Source organism: Lissotriton vulgaris, chromosome 1_2 (assembly GCF_964263255.1).
Source record: "Lissotriton vulgaris chromosome 1_2, aLisVul1.2, whole genome shotgun sequence".
Taxonomy (NCBI): domain Eukaryota; kingdom Metazoa; phylum Chordata; class Amphibia; order Caudata; family Salamandridae; genus Lissotriton; species Lissotriton vulgaris.
Window position 1 is genome coordinate 240,556,083 of NC_141686.1, and position 13,671 is coordinate 240,569,753.

General features: G+C 52.2%; 2 protein-coding genes across 2 annotated transcripts in view; one reads left to right on the plus strand and one right to left on the minus strand.

Moving 5' to 3' along the window:
• Positions 1-11,348, minus strand: part of IPP (intracisternal A particle-promoted polypeptide) — a 224,580-nt gene extending 213,232 nt beyond the window's left edge. The window contains exon 1 of the mRNA XM_086953161.1: positions 11,217-11,348. The gene's annotated coding sequence lies outside the window, so the exon portion shown is untranslated. The remainder of the gene's footprint in view (positions 1-11,216) is intronic.
• A 32-nt stretch (positions 11,349-11,380) lies between these two features.
• Positions 11,381-13,671, plus strand: part of DPH2 (diphthamide biosynthesis 2) — a 113,192-nt gene continuing 110,901 nt past the window's right edge. The window contains exon 1 of the mRNA XM_086953162.1: positions 11,381-11,859. The gene's annotated coding sequence lies outside the window, so the exon portion shown is untranslated. The remainder of the gene's footprint in view (positions 11,860-13,671) is intronic.

A 13,671-nucleotide genomic window follows, 5' to 3' on the forward strand; every position in this document is an offset into this window, starting at 1 on the left:
AGCGAGGCCGGCAGTATCTCCACGTCCTCCACCTGTAGCGCCAGCTGCGAGGAGCCCAGAAAATAGTCCAGCCTCGCGTAGGTCTTATGCGCCGCCGAGTAGTACGTGTAGGCGGTAGTTTGGGGGTGTGAGTGCCGCCAGAGGTCGATGAGACCCAGGTCCGACAGATGCGCGTGGCCCGCCGCCGTGAGTGCCCCTACCTGACCGGATCTCTGACCCGAGCGATCCGCTGTGTTATGAAAGACTATGTTGAGGTCCCCCCCCAGTAGCAAATGAGTGTGCGTGGTGGCTGTAACGGTCTCTAGAGCTGTGTGCAGGAACTTTTCCTGACCCTCGTTTGGGCCATAAACAGAACCCACCAGTAAAGTGTGGCCCGCTATCAGGAAGCTGTAGAGTAGGAGCCGCCCTCTAACTTCTGCCTCCTTTTGGAGGACTTTCCCTTCAAAGGATTTAGCTACTAGGATCGCTACCCCTGCGGTTTTCTTCGGGGAGGAGGAAAAGAACTGCCATGGGAACGCGCGGGATTTGAGTCTATGCTGGTCGCTGCGCACAAGGTGTGTTTCCTGAAGCAGGCAGATATCCGCCTTGGAGCGCTCGAGGTAGGACAATATTGCCCTGCGTTTATTCGGGCTGTTGAGACCCCGCACATTAAGCGTAAGCACTATAAGGTGTCGTGGCATAGCAGGGGTCGTGTCAGGAAAGCCAAGCTTGCCCCGCGGCCGGGATCGTAGGCCCGCGGGTCGTCGAAAAGCACTGCGCTAGGGGTCGCGGCAGAACGCCAGTCGACGACTGAACCCCCTGGACAAGGAGAACCCCCCGCCCCTCCCCCCTCACTCCCCAAGAACCCCCAAACTCAACCCGCCCCCCCAATCGGGGCAAGTGTCCCGTCTGAACCCCCCCCCTCCGCAGTGCAAACACCCCCCGCTCAACACCCCCCACCCGTAACCCCCCCCAACCCCTCTCCCCAACAAGCAAAGAAACATAGTGTATCATTGTCCCAGGTCCAGCCCCATGGCCGCTGGACCCGTGGTAGGGTAAGTCCGTGGAATGGGAGCAGTGGCGACGTCGCAAGCAGGTCCGTTCACTCTGAGTGCACCAATGCAGTTGGAACGTCAGTGTCATCAGCAGGGAAGGACAAGGAGTGCATCGCACGAACCCCCGCCGCCGGGCTAGTGGAGCCCGGCATGACTAACTCCAGTACCACCAGTGTATTGCTCTCTCCTCGGTCAGCCATTGTTCGCAGGCGCCAGGCCCTGTGCCACCGTCTCCACCGCAGACCTCCGCCCCTCCTCTATCTCCGTGGCCGCCGGGCGTCGTGGCCTGCGCCTGCGCCGCTGCTGCTGCCAGCGGCCTGGGCCCGCTTCGTTAGATGATTTGGCTCCTGGCGACTCGGCCTCATCTCTCGGTTCGTCCAGCCCCAGCGCCTGACAGGCCTCTCGAAGAGTGCGTGGTTGGTGTAGGACATTGCCCAACCGGAACATCAGTCGGAAGGGGTGCCCCCAGCTGTAGGAGATGTTGCGCTGTCTCAGCTCCGCCGTTACCGGGCGGAAGGTGCGTCTCTTTTCTAAAGTCAGTGCAGCCAGGTCTTGGTAAAGCACCGGGGAGTGCCCGCCGAAGGAAATCTTCTCCATGTGTCGAGCCTTGTTCAGGATTTCCTCCTTCGTCTTGTAGTCTTGCACGCACACTAGGATGTCCGGTGGGTTCGTCGCGTTGGCCCTCGGCGGGCCCGTCCGGTGGGCCCTGTCCAGATGGAGGGGGGCCTCCTCCTGGCGACCCAAGATGTGGTTGAAGAGGCCCTGGGTAAACTGGAAGAGGTCCTCCGTGTCTGGGGACAGTTTCACACCTCTGATCCGAATATTATGCCGCCGGGAGCGGTTCTCTAAGTCCTCGGCGTGCGTCTGGAGGTCCACTTGCTGGTCGTGGATGCGAGCTAGTTCCTGTCGCAGGGCCTCTATTTCGGCGTCACGCGTGTCACTCTTGGTCTCCAGGTCTGCTACTCTCTCCCCTATGGCGTCGGTGTCACGACGGACCTCCCTGATCTCATCCTGAAGTTCCTTCTGCAGGGCATGGATGTCCTCCCGCAGGCTAGAGAACAGGGACTCCAAGAAGGACCGCGTGACTGGAGCTTCGGGGTCGGCCTCCTCGTGGGGCGCTGAGGCCCCCCCCTTCTTGTCTGTGTCCGCTCGGGGGGTAGCGCCTGCGGGGCCGCTCCGCTTCCCCGCTGTAGGGGGGGTGAAGAGGTCCTTGATGGAGCGGTCCTTCCTGGTCCTTCCGCCCGACATCGCGCTGCAGGGCCCTCGAGGTCGCCCCTCCGTCGGCCGCGCACCAAGTCCCAGGCCCTCTGGGCGCCAATGTTGTGGAGGCGGTATCCCGCGGTCCCCAAAGGCCAGGCGGGCAGTGCAGCGCCGCAGGGCGCGGTAGGGGCGTAGGGAAGGCGCCGGGACCCGGGGTCCAACGGTGGGGCGGGAAAGTCAGCTAGGGAGCTGCCAAGATGGCGTCCGCTGCGGTACGCCCTGTCTCCCCCAGGGCCAAGCGCGTAGCGAGGTAGCTGGGCCTTCACACGTCCAGTAGGCCCCCCACACCTCCGCGGGGGCCGCCGCGGGGGCGCGCGGCTGCCGGTGCAGGCGTCCCTTGGGCACACTCCGCTGCGACAGGCCGGGCGCCCCGCCCGTGGGACGAGGCTCGCAGGTGCAGTCTAGGTGGGTGCGATCTTGCAGGGGCAGGCCCGCCGAGGGGGGGGGGGGAAGCGCCTGACCTCCCCCCTCCGTTCGCCCCCGCTCCGCACTCCGCTCCCCTGTGTTCCCTTGGGCTCTTCGGGCCTACTCCAGGCCAAGCTCCGCGGCCTCCGGGCGCCCCTCAGATCCTCCGCAGCGCGGCTCGTGGTGCACGGCCTCCGCGGCAGCCGCGCGCCGTGGGCAGGTCACCCAGGCCCGCGTTCCCTCGGTGCCGGGCGTTCAGTTCAGGCGGGAAGCGGGAGCTCCGCGGGGAGGAGGGGGGGGCCCGTCGCCACAGTCCTACCCCCCCCGGCACCACCACTCCGCTGCCGCGAGTCCGCCTTGTGCTGGGGACACGTGTCCGCCCCGGGGCCTCACCTCCACTCGCCAGGCTCTGCTGTTGGGTCCTCAGGCGGGGGCCGGTGGCAAACCGGTCGAGGGTCGCTCCGCTGTCCCGGGTGTGCAGCAGGTCCGCAGAAGCCCCCACCGATCGTCGTGGGAGGCCTCGCGCAGCTCCGCGCGGGCCGGACCTGCTACTGCCGATCTCGAGGGACTCCTGCCGGCTCTGTGGCTCCACCCACCTCGGCCTCGCTCTCGCCTCCAGCCAGGGCTCGGGAGCGCGCTAGGCCGTCGGCGGCGCCGCACCCGCGGCAGGAATCAGGCTGCCGCTGGACACTCGGCCGGCCCAAAAGTCGTCGCGGCCACTTCACTGACGCCGGGTGGTCCTCGAGGGTCAGTTGCAGCCGGGCAGTTGCTGAAAATATGCTTAAGTCAGCGGCCGGCGGCGGGAGCTCAGCGAGGCACGTCTGCTCACGCCGCCATCTTGGCCACGCCCCCGGGGTCTTTCTTTTAAATGTAACTTTCTTTTGTGGAACTGTGAGTCGGACTGCATTCTCCAGCCACTTATTGTATTGTTTACAGGCTTTATTGCTGTCTACATCTAGAGTTGGATAAGATGAGCAGAGAGTGTCCATAAAGGCTTGGGGCTGGGTTTTGGACCAGTCAGGATATGTGTTTTTTTTATGGCTTCGACCGGTCTTCCTGTATCTTGTGCAATTTCTAATGAGAAGGAGATCATCTTGTGATCTGACCACGGGATCATGAGCGTATCAATTTTATTTATGTTCTGACATGATGTAAAAATACCATCCAGACTATGGCCGGCGCAGTGCGTATCTAAGTGTACTTTTTGTTCTAAGTCAAAGTTTGCCATTTCATCTTTAAATGAAATTACCTTGGGGTAGTTGCTGCCATGCAACCAAATCTAAGATACCTGAAGCAGGTTGGCTCATTGCCACATTTCCTTTTTTTTTTTATTTACTGAATTTCTATAATAAAACAATATAAAAATAGTTCATCAGCATTTACATGTAGTTACAAAGCACAGATTGATGCACTGAAAAAATATAAGGGGTACCTTGATGCTTTTAACCCCTTTATCACTTAGCGCACATACTTTATCAGACGTAACTAACATTTGCATTTTAAGGATTGTCATAGATAACAAGATAATAGTTTCTTATTTCTTTCTCCTTTTTTGCCTTTTGCTTTGCTTGTTCACTATTTTTCGACCTTTTTCCCTAGCTCCAATTTTTCTCCTCTCGATCCTTTCTGGAACTTGAGACTAAAACAGCACCTTCTGACAACCTTAGGTTTCTCCTTTTCAAGCACAATCTATGGCCTCACGACATAAAAGGAGTTATCCTTTCCTTTTTTTTTCAGGGGTCTCAAACATGTAAAAACCTAACAGAATATACTTTGATTTTTTTAGAAAAGAAAAAGGCAAGCCTTGCAGGCTACACACGAGGTGAAACGTGTTGGCTAAGAAAACAAAGTTTTGAATTATGTACCTTTTGAACCAATAATCTGCAAAGATGTCATTAGTGGAGAACTTTACAAAGTAAAGATACAAACACAACATTTTTTTAAGTGTTCTGGATATTTTCCGGTAATAATGAGCCTCTTTTCTGAATGAAAAAATTACTAACACACAACCGTCCCGGACAAAAAGAAAAGGATATTTGGGAACCAGACACCCAACACCCAAACATTTTACATATGAGGTGGAGTTGGCCCAACACCTAAGGTGAGTCACTGAGTTTCATTAAAAATATGAGGAGAACATAAATAGCATCAAGAAATTCAGGCACACCGGGTAGGACGTGGAAAGGGTCAGGCCTGCAAAAACTTGCTTCTATGCTGGAAATAAATGTTGGTAGCTTTCAGTGGGCCTAGGGACTGCCCATTGTTTACCAGTGGTTGGTGTCATCACTCTAATTTGCTTGATTTTCTTTTGTCAGCATGTGTGGGCTTCACTTCCCCGACTTGCTTTTGCCCCTCCCCTGGAGCATTACCCAAGTACTAGTGTTTTTCCACTGTTCACATTTTGGCAGCTACTTTTTACTTTTTGTTGAAGCACTCCCAGAGAGTAGATGTGTTTGCAAGCTACTTCCCTCATGTACTTATTACCTCGATCCTGCTCCATATCGCTCTCCCTTATTAATGCAACTTTGTCCTCATCCCAACTCTTGCCTGTGAGCTACTGTGTCTGCTGCGTAGCTCTCTCAGTCTCACCCATGTGCTTCAGACCCTCACCCCGCTCATGTTACCCTTTCTCTTCAATGTGCCTTCTATGCCTCCCATGTAGCTGTCATTCATCTGGGCAGGTTTCTGTACCACCAGCTCGCCTCCATGTTTCCTACCCACTCAACGTTGCTGCCCCCCCAACCTTCTACTGGACCTGACTGACATTTAGAAACATTTCTTTTTAAAAAAACATGATGATGTAGCCACTGGGCTCCTTCTTTTGAAGGTGTGCATAAGTTGAACAGCAATAAGGAATGATATGTGTAGTGTGTGTTCTAGTTTATGCACGTCACGTAGTACGTGACGTGCAGCGGCCATGTTGGCGGGATGCGCGCGCATCCACATTGCGTGCCGAGCATTGAATGAAGACGGCAGCGCCGGCCGGCCGGCGCTCCTCGAGAGAAACTTAATTACCTGTTAATAAAGAACAGTTCCAGTACACTTGTTACCTGTGGTTATTGGCGATTTTACAGTGGCGACGAGGTCGGGTTGTGCCCAGCCAGAGGACACCATCCAGAATAAAACAACAAGAAAAAAAAAACGGACCCCCCCACGTGGGCAGCAACAGGGGAAGCAGTCATTAGGCCTATCCAGACCCGGGCACACAGCTACCCTGAACAACCCAGCCACCTCGAAGGCCCACAGGGACACGTCAGGATACACCCCAGGTACGGCGAGCTCGAGGAGCGTGGCAGAGCCAAGGCCACCCACGGAGGCGGCGAAGAGGTCAGAGCGGAAGCACAGATACCCCACAGCAGCCAGTATAAGCGCGTAACATTCCCGCTAAATAAGTCAGAGAGGAACAGCGCTGGCTACTAAAGAGGAAGGGGTGGGGACTAGCACAGAGAGTCCCCAAGCAGAGACAAGCACAGAGATAAAGGACAGCATTCCAGGTAGCCCCACCGGCAAAGACAACAAGGCATCAGTGACCAGGGAGGTGAGAATGAGTACACCGGCAGGATATGCAATCGCACCTGTGCAATTCCTACCGAAGCCCGGAGACCCACTGATGAAGTGGGAGGACTGGAAGGAATATATAGATAATTTCATAGGGGTCCTGGAGGATGAAAACGAGGAAAAATTCACCCCACAAAGGAAAAAACGCACCTATTACTGAACTTAGGACCGGAAGGACTCAGAATTTACAAGAGTCTGGTGCCCAAAAAGAGAGAAGACACCGATGACGACGTATATGCCCACGCAGTGGAAGACCTTGATGAACGTTACCGTCCCACCATTTGTGTGTCAGTGGACAGATTTAATTTCCAGCAGAGAAAACAACGGGCTGGAGAAACCATAGAAGAATACGTAGCGGCCTTGAGGAAGCTGGCAGCCATGTGTAAATACGCACTGTGGGAAGACGAATTCATCAAGGATCAGATTGTGATGCATACCACGAGCACAAATGTTCAAGACAAGTTATGGGCAAGCGGCGACACCACACTCAAAGATGTGCTGGTCATTGTAAAGAGGGCGGAACTCGCACGGAGGTGCGCAGACGCAACCAAGAAAGACGTGGCCACCCCAACCATGGTGAACCGAATACAAGAGGAATCCCACCGCAAAGACCAGAGAGGCAAGAATCCGATGACCAAAGGAACCAACAGATGGCAAGGGAAGCAGACGAGCAATAAGGGCAAGAAAACGTGCTACAGGTGTGGAAGTTGGTCCCATGAAGCACATGATAGAAGATGTCCGGCGTTTCGGGCCAAGTGCCTACACTGCGGCATCTTGGGCCACTATGAGAAGGTGTGTCGGAAGAAACAGCCCAAGGACGTGGTGAAATATGTCGACCAAGGCGAAGAAGATCAGGAGGAGGTCGCAGAGGAAGAGGTAGTCACCGTCTTATGCATATACGACCAGGTATTGAGCGTGGAAGGGAAGAGGTCAACTAAACCCGTCCTGGACATGTCAATGGGCGGGATCACCATCACAGTGGTGGCAGACACTGGATCTCCATTCACCATCGTACAACGGGCAGTATGGGAAGAAGCGTTCAAACCCAAGTTGGGCCCAGAGTTGGAGAAACTAGACATTCGGCCGGTCACTTACAACGGCGACCGCATTCCAATGGTAGGATTCCGACGCCTGTTCGAATTTAGGGGCCGATCAGCTTGGTGCAAGCTGTACATTGCAGAGAGAGGACCTTCCGTCCTAGGATGGCTAGACCAGGGCGACCTGGGAATAAAGCTGGATCCAGGAGGAGAGGAGCAAATACTACTCACAGAGCTGGAAGAATGGCCTGATCTGAAGAAATGGAGGGAGAACTACCCAAAGGTGTTTGGAGGCACGGTGGGAAGGATGGAGAAATTCCAACACAAGATCGTGCTCAAGGAGGGAGCCGTACCAGTGGCTCACAAAGTGAGGAATGTACCAATTGCGGTAAGAGAGGCAGTCCAGATGGAACTCCAAGAGTTGGAAAAAAGGGGTATAATAGAGCCGATCACCTGCGCCGAATGGCTGGCGCCCTTAGTGGTTGTAATGAAGCCCAATGGGAAGGTCAGGCTCTGCGTGGACCTGAGAGAACTGAATTAAAACATTGTAGTGGAGAAATTTCCCCTCCCCAGAATCGAGGAGATGTTGGCCAAGACCAGAGGAGTAAGGTGGTACTCTACTATCGTCTTGACCTCAGCCTACCACCAAATAGCACTACATCCGGACCAGCAAAAGCCTCACATCCTTCATCACCCCGTTCGGGTGCTACCAGTTCTGTCGCATGCCGTTCGGGCTGGCCTCGGCGGCCGCAGTCTTCCAGGAAATGATGCACCAATTGTTCAGAGACTGCAAGGGCGTCCAGTATTTCCAGGACGACATCCTGGTGATGGGGTGTGACAGGCTGGATCATGATCAGAAGCTGGAAAAAGTGCTACAAACGTTGGAGAACAAAGGCCTTACAGCGGAGTGGACAAAGTGCCGATTGGGCCTGCAATCGGTAACGTACCTAGGCCACGAAATTGGACAACAGGGCATCACACCAAATGCGGAGAACGTGAAAGCCATCGCTGAAGCACCGCCCCCCAAGAACAAAGAAGAGGTCAGGTCGTTCTTGGGGATGGCGGAGTACTACAGCAAGTTTGTGGTACACTTTGCCTCAAAGACCCACAACATGAGGTTGCTGACCAGGGAGAGCACTGCGTTCCAGTGGACACCGGAAGCTCAAGCAGAGTTCGAAACCATCAAAAAGGACGTCACAGGAGCTGTACCGCTCAAAGGTTACGACCCACAGGGCAACACAGTGCTCACGACCGACGCCAGCGACAAGGGCCTGGGCGCTGTGCTCATGCAGGACCGAGGAAGAGGGAAAATGGAGACAATCAGCTTTGCATCCCGAGCGTTGACGGATACCGAGAGCAAATACAGCGTGATTGAGAAGGAGATGCTGGCGGTGGTATGGGCCATGGCGAGATTCCGGCAATTCCTTTGGGGTACCCGGTTCCTACTCAAAACAGACCACAAGCTGTTGGTAAAAGTACTAACATCAAGCGGACATGCCAGTGCCACACCCAGGATATCCAAAATGTCTCTAAAGTTACTCGAGTTCAGGTATGATGTGGAGTACATCCCCAGAAACCGGAACCGAGTAGCGGACTACCTGAGTAGAGCAGCCGCCATGGAGCCCGGAGAGGAAGACCCTGCAGGCAGGGGGGAGTTGGTGGCACTCATAGAAGACCAGGAGAAGTTAATCAGCCAACAAGAATGGGCAGAGGCATACGAAGAGGACACCGACATGAAGGAAGTGAAGACGCACATCGTGCAAGGATGGCCAGACAAAAGAAATGTGAGAGTAAGTTTAAGGCCATACTACGAAGTGCGGGAAGAACTGTCAGTAGGGGACAAGGGGGTCTTCATTTACAGAGGAGACAAGGTGATCCCCCCAAGGAACCTCACCACCAAACTCTTGGACCTGCTACACGAGGGCCACTTAGGCATAGGAAAGCTCAAGGCAAGAGCTAAACAAAACTACTGGTGGCCAGGCATGGACATAAGGGCCGAGAGGCATGTCAGGGACTGTCCACAATGCCAAGGAGCGGACAAGACCCTAAAACCATTGAGGCCAGCGCTAGGGAAGTTTGACCCCCCCTCAAATCCGTGGGAAGAACTATCTGTAGACATTTTGGGACCCGTCCTAGATGACCAGGGCACACAGAAGTACGTGTGTGTACTCATGGATCGGTATTCCAAGTGGCCGGAGTTGAAAGTGGACGAATCCATGGACACAGAGAACATCTTACAGTTTCTGTCAGAGACCTTCACCAGGGAAGGGATCCCCAAGTCTATTCTGAGCGATAATGGCCCCCAGTTCACGTCGGAAAGGTGGAACAAGTTCATGCAAAGAAATGGAATCACTATCAAACACACGGCAATCTACCACCCAGCCGGAAATGGCCTAGTGGAGCGATTTAATAGGGTAGTGATGGGAGCCATACAAGCTGCCATATCCAGCAACAAGGACTGGAAGAAAGCACTAGAGAATATGGTATGGGCCTACAGAATAACCCCCACTGACACAGGGTACAGCCCGTTCCAAATATTGAGGGGGCGAGAACCCTTTACGCATGACAATAGAGTTTGGAAGGAAAAGGTCATCACCAGTGAGTGGTCCCCTGCAGTGGTCAGAGCCAACCTGGAAAGAGCACAAACTATCTACACCAACCATTACAACAAACGAAGGAATGTGAAAGAAACAGGCCTGGAGAAGGGAGAGTGGGTGAGAGTCAAGCTGGCCACTCTACAGACGAAAGGCGACAGTAAATATAGCAAACCGATGCAAGTTACCGAAGTGTATGATAGAGCGGCCTTGCTGAGCGAGGGAAACGTGTGGTCCCAGGACCGCATGGCCCGGTGCAACAAGGTATTGAGCTGGGAGCAATCCGGAATGGAATGGGAAGATATGGACGATGTAAACACTGGAAAAGGACAAATAGTAAGTGAGCAAGATGATGGAGCAAGTACAGAGATGGCGCGAGAAGGTGAAGGAGCGAGCGAGAGTCAGGGAGCAGAGAGAGACTGGCCAGGGAGAAGCATGAATGATGATGGAATGGCGAGTGAAGAAACGGAAGGAACTGAAGTGCAAAATTATGGGACTCAAGGGAACCCCCTCAGGGTTACCAGGAGTGGAAGGCAGGTGGTAAGGCCCTCCAGATTCCGAGACTTTGAATTAGACAATGACTTATAAGTGTCTGCTTAAGGTTCAGTAAAAGGGGGAGATATGTAGTGTGTGTTCTAGTTTATGCACGTCACGTAGTACGTGACGTGCAGCGGCCATGTTGGCGGGATGCGCGCGCATCCACATTGCGCGCCGAGCATTGAATGAAGACGGCAGCGCCGGCCGACGCTCCTCGAGAGAAACTTAATTACCTGTTAATAAAGAACAGTTCCAGTACACCTGTTACCTGTGGTTATTGGCGACTTTACAATATGCATTTAGGTCTGTAAAGCGAGACGCATTGGCTTAGCTAATATGTTTTCTTTTGCCAATGCTATGTAGCATAAACAAATATTTAATTTATTTTTGTCAATGCTACATAGCATTGGCAAAGCCTATAAGTCCAAAGAGCGATACCTATTGGCTTTGCTGTTTATTGGTGTTTTGCTATCAACGTCATTACTTTAAATGGGCGGGCGCTGCACAACTTTAACTCAAGTGTTAGAGTAGCACTTGTCATCAGATGTGCAACACGTTTAACGGGAGAGCACAGGCACAGCTCAGGGGCATACAGGAGATAATAAACATCTGCACTTTTTTCTATTGCCATTTCCGGAGCTGGAGGCTGAGGTCAGTCACATTATACCGGGTATGAGTTTAGCTTCAGCTCTCCTCGATAGTCTTGTCAGAATAAATGATGGGTACAGCATGCACCTCGGCTGGCTGCCTGCATCAGAGCTACAAGCATAAAGAAGCCTTTCCGCGCTCACCTCATAGCTGACGTTCCAGCGCCCCTTCCTGCTGCTCAGCAGGCGCCGGGGGACCCTTGATGTTTCGGGGGGTGTCCCCTTCCACCCCCGCGCAGCCTCCTCCAGCTGAAACCCGGCGCTCCTACTGACTACTCTATTGATCTCACGTCATCGATCGATTCAACGTCACGGCGCAGAGGATCCACCATCTTGGTGGTGTCTGCGCTGCTGTCAGCGAAACGGAAGACAGGCTACAATCTAAGCAACATAGTGGGACGGAGACGTAAACACGGAGAAAACGAAGACTTACGCGGCGGTTCTGCATAGAAGCGCCGGATAGTTGCAGCCGCAGAAAAACCTCTAATGTGAACGAAGAATGAATATGGGTGTTTAACGGTATCCATCATGGAACGGGCGGTGGGGGTCACGGTGTGTGTAGGAGTAGGCACTACCTGCCAGTAGCTAATGAGTGATGCGTGCGAGTGGGTGGCCCTACGACTGCTCCAGACACGCCGTCTTGCTACGAGTATGTACAGGCTTGGCAGAGATGTGCTGAAAAGTTCACTTGTAGTCCTTATACACACTTCCGCCCATTCCAAGAGGGCCGCCCCGTACGCTCTGTTTACCAGCACGGAGCACATGCAAAACAAGGGGTGCTTTCCAGGTGAGTCGTGGAGATGCTCTGAATGTGGAGGTTAGGCGTTTGTTTAAAGTGGAGTCGTTGTGCATATCCGGTTCCTGGGATCAGAGGAGCTTTCAGGACAGAGGAAAACACAGTAGCCGAAATAAATAACTAGTGATTCCAGAGGGAGTTCAGTTTAGTGATACCGCTCAGTATCAATCAATGCTATTTTTTATTTTTTGCAATACTGTAACGCAGTGCAGTAGCAGCGCCTATTGATATTCTCATAGCTGCCAGGTTTGCTTGTTGCTTTTGTGTGACATTTCTGTTGTTTCTGTGTGGGAAGGATCGAGGGACATTCCTGCCAAATATGGTAAGCAAGATAAAGAACAAGCATAGCCAAAAGGTCTCGCCTTTGGGACTTTATAAGTGTTTAGCCATGCAACAGTTAATGTTGTTGCGGTAAGGATATTGTCCTGCATAACCAAATGCTTGTAAGGTCCCAAACGCGAGACCTATTGGCTATGCCAATGCTAGTTATTGACTTGGCGCTATTCTGTCCTCGCTGTTTATTTTCATTCTGCACCCGTGTCGCCACGAATGGTACAGTCTAAGCTCTCGGCGCTCGTCCCTTATACCCAGGGCACAAGTCCTAAAAAAAGAAGTGGGGGGACTCTCCAAGGTAGGCGTGGTCACAGGAAGTGACATCACGACAGGAAGTGACATCACGACAGGAAGTGACATCACAACAGGAAGTGACATCACATGTACGGCAGATCTATCATTTGCATATAATGCAAGATTTAACAATTGAATCTGCTTGGTACTTAAGCCTGTGACTTAAGGTCCCTGCATGGAGGAATTAGCAGCCCAAATGTGGATGAAGTTTGGCGAAGGTGACATGAACACATTTTCAAAACGCTACAGGAAAGTTTGACTGCAAGATTTTGTATACATTACAGGTTCCCAGAGAGGCTGCTTCCCACACTCGACAATGACTATTACACACTGTAGGGCTCCATATTCACGTTATTCTATCGATGAGTGTTATATGTTATCTCCCCACCTATTGTAAACTAGCGACTCTGTATTAAATAGTTTTGTCCCAGCTGCCTCTCTCTAGCTGTGGCTAGATTTATTTATTTTATTTATAAAGTTTTATATAGCGCGAACTTGATCCGAAAGGATATCAGAACGCTTTACAATTTGCAGCAAAGGTAACAAATCAGAACATTAGTCTAACATTGGGAATCTTGGCTGAAGACAATGGAGCTGCCGGGGCATTAACTTGGGTCAATGCCTAAATTTTAGAGATATTAACTGGCCATTGTATTTATTTTAGCAGATTTATTTATTTCTATTTATTTTAGGAAATGTATTTAGTTTTGGTTTATTTTAGTTTGACTTATTTGCCTTAATTTACTTCAGTGCAACAAAATATAAACATTGCTTTACTTTGTATTAATACTGTTTATTTTTGTGATATTTCCTAAAAAAAGGGCCGATTATGACTCGTGCATTGTAATGGTTGTTTCCCCCTTTACAGAGACTACTTACTATAAAATCGGGGTGGGCCTAGCTCATGATGTCATTTTGTGGGGACCCCTTGAAGAAAGCGGGCAGAACCTTTGCAAAACGTTGTGCCCCCCTATCCAGTAGTGCAATTATCCAAACACTGACAGGATTGAGCCTAAATTAAAAATATACTGACATACGTAATGCCAAGTCAGACGTCATCATGGAGTCATGTTTAAATGAACAATCCAGCGCCATCCTACACCTCCCCATTCCACAAAATTATACAATTCAGACCAACAACACAAACTAGAAGGGGGCGTTGCTGTCATCATTAAA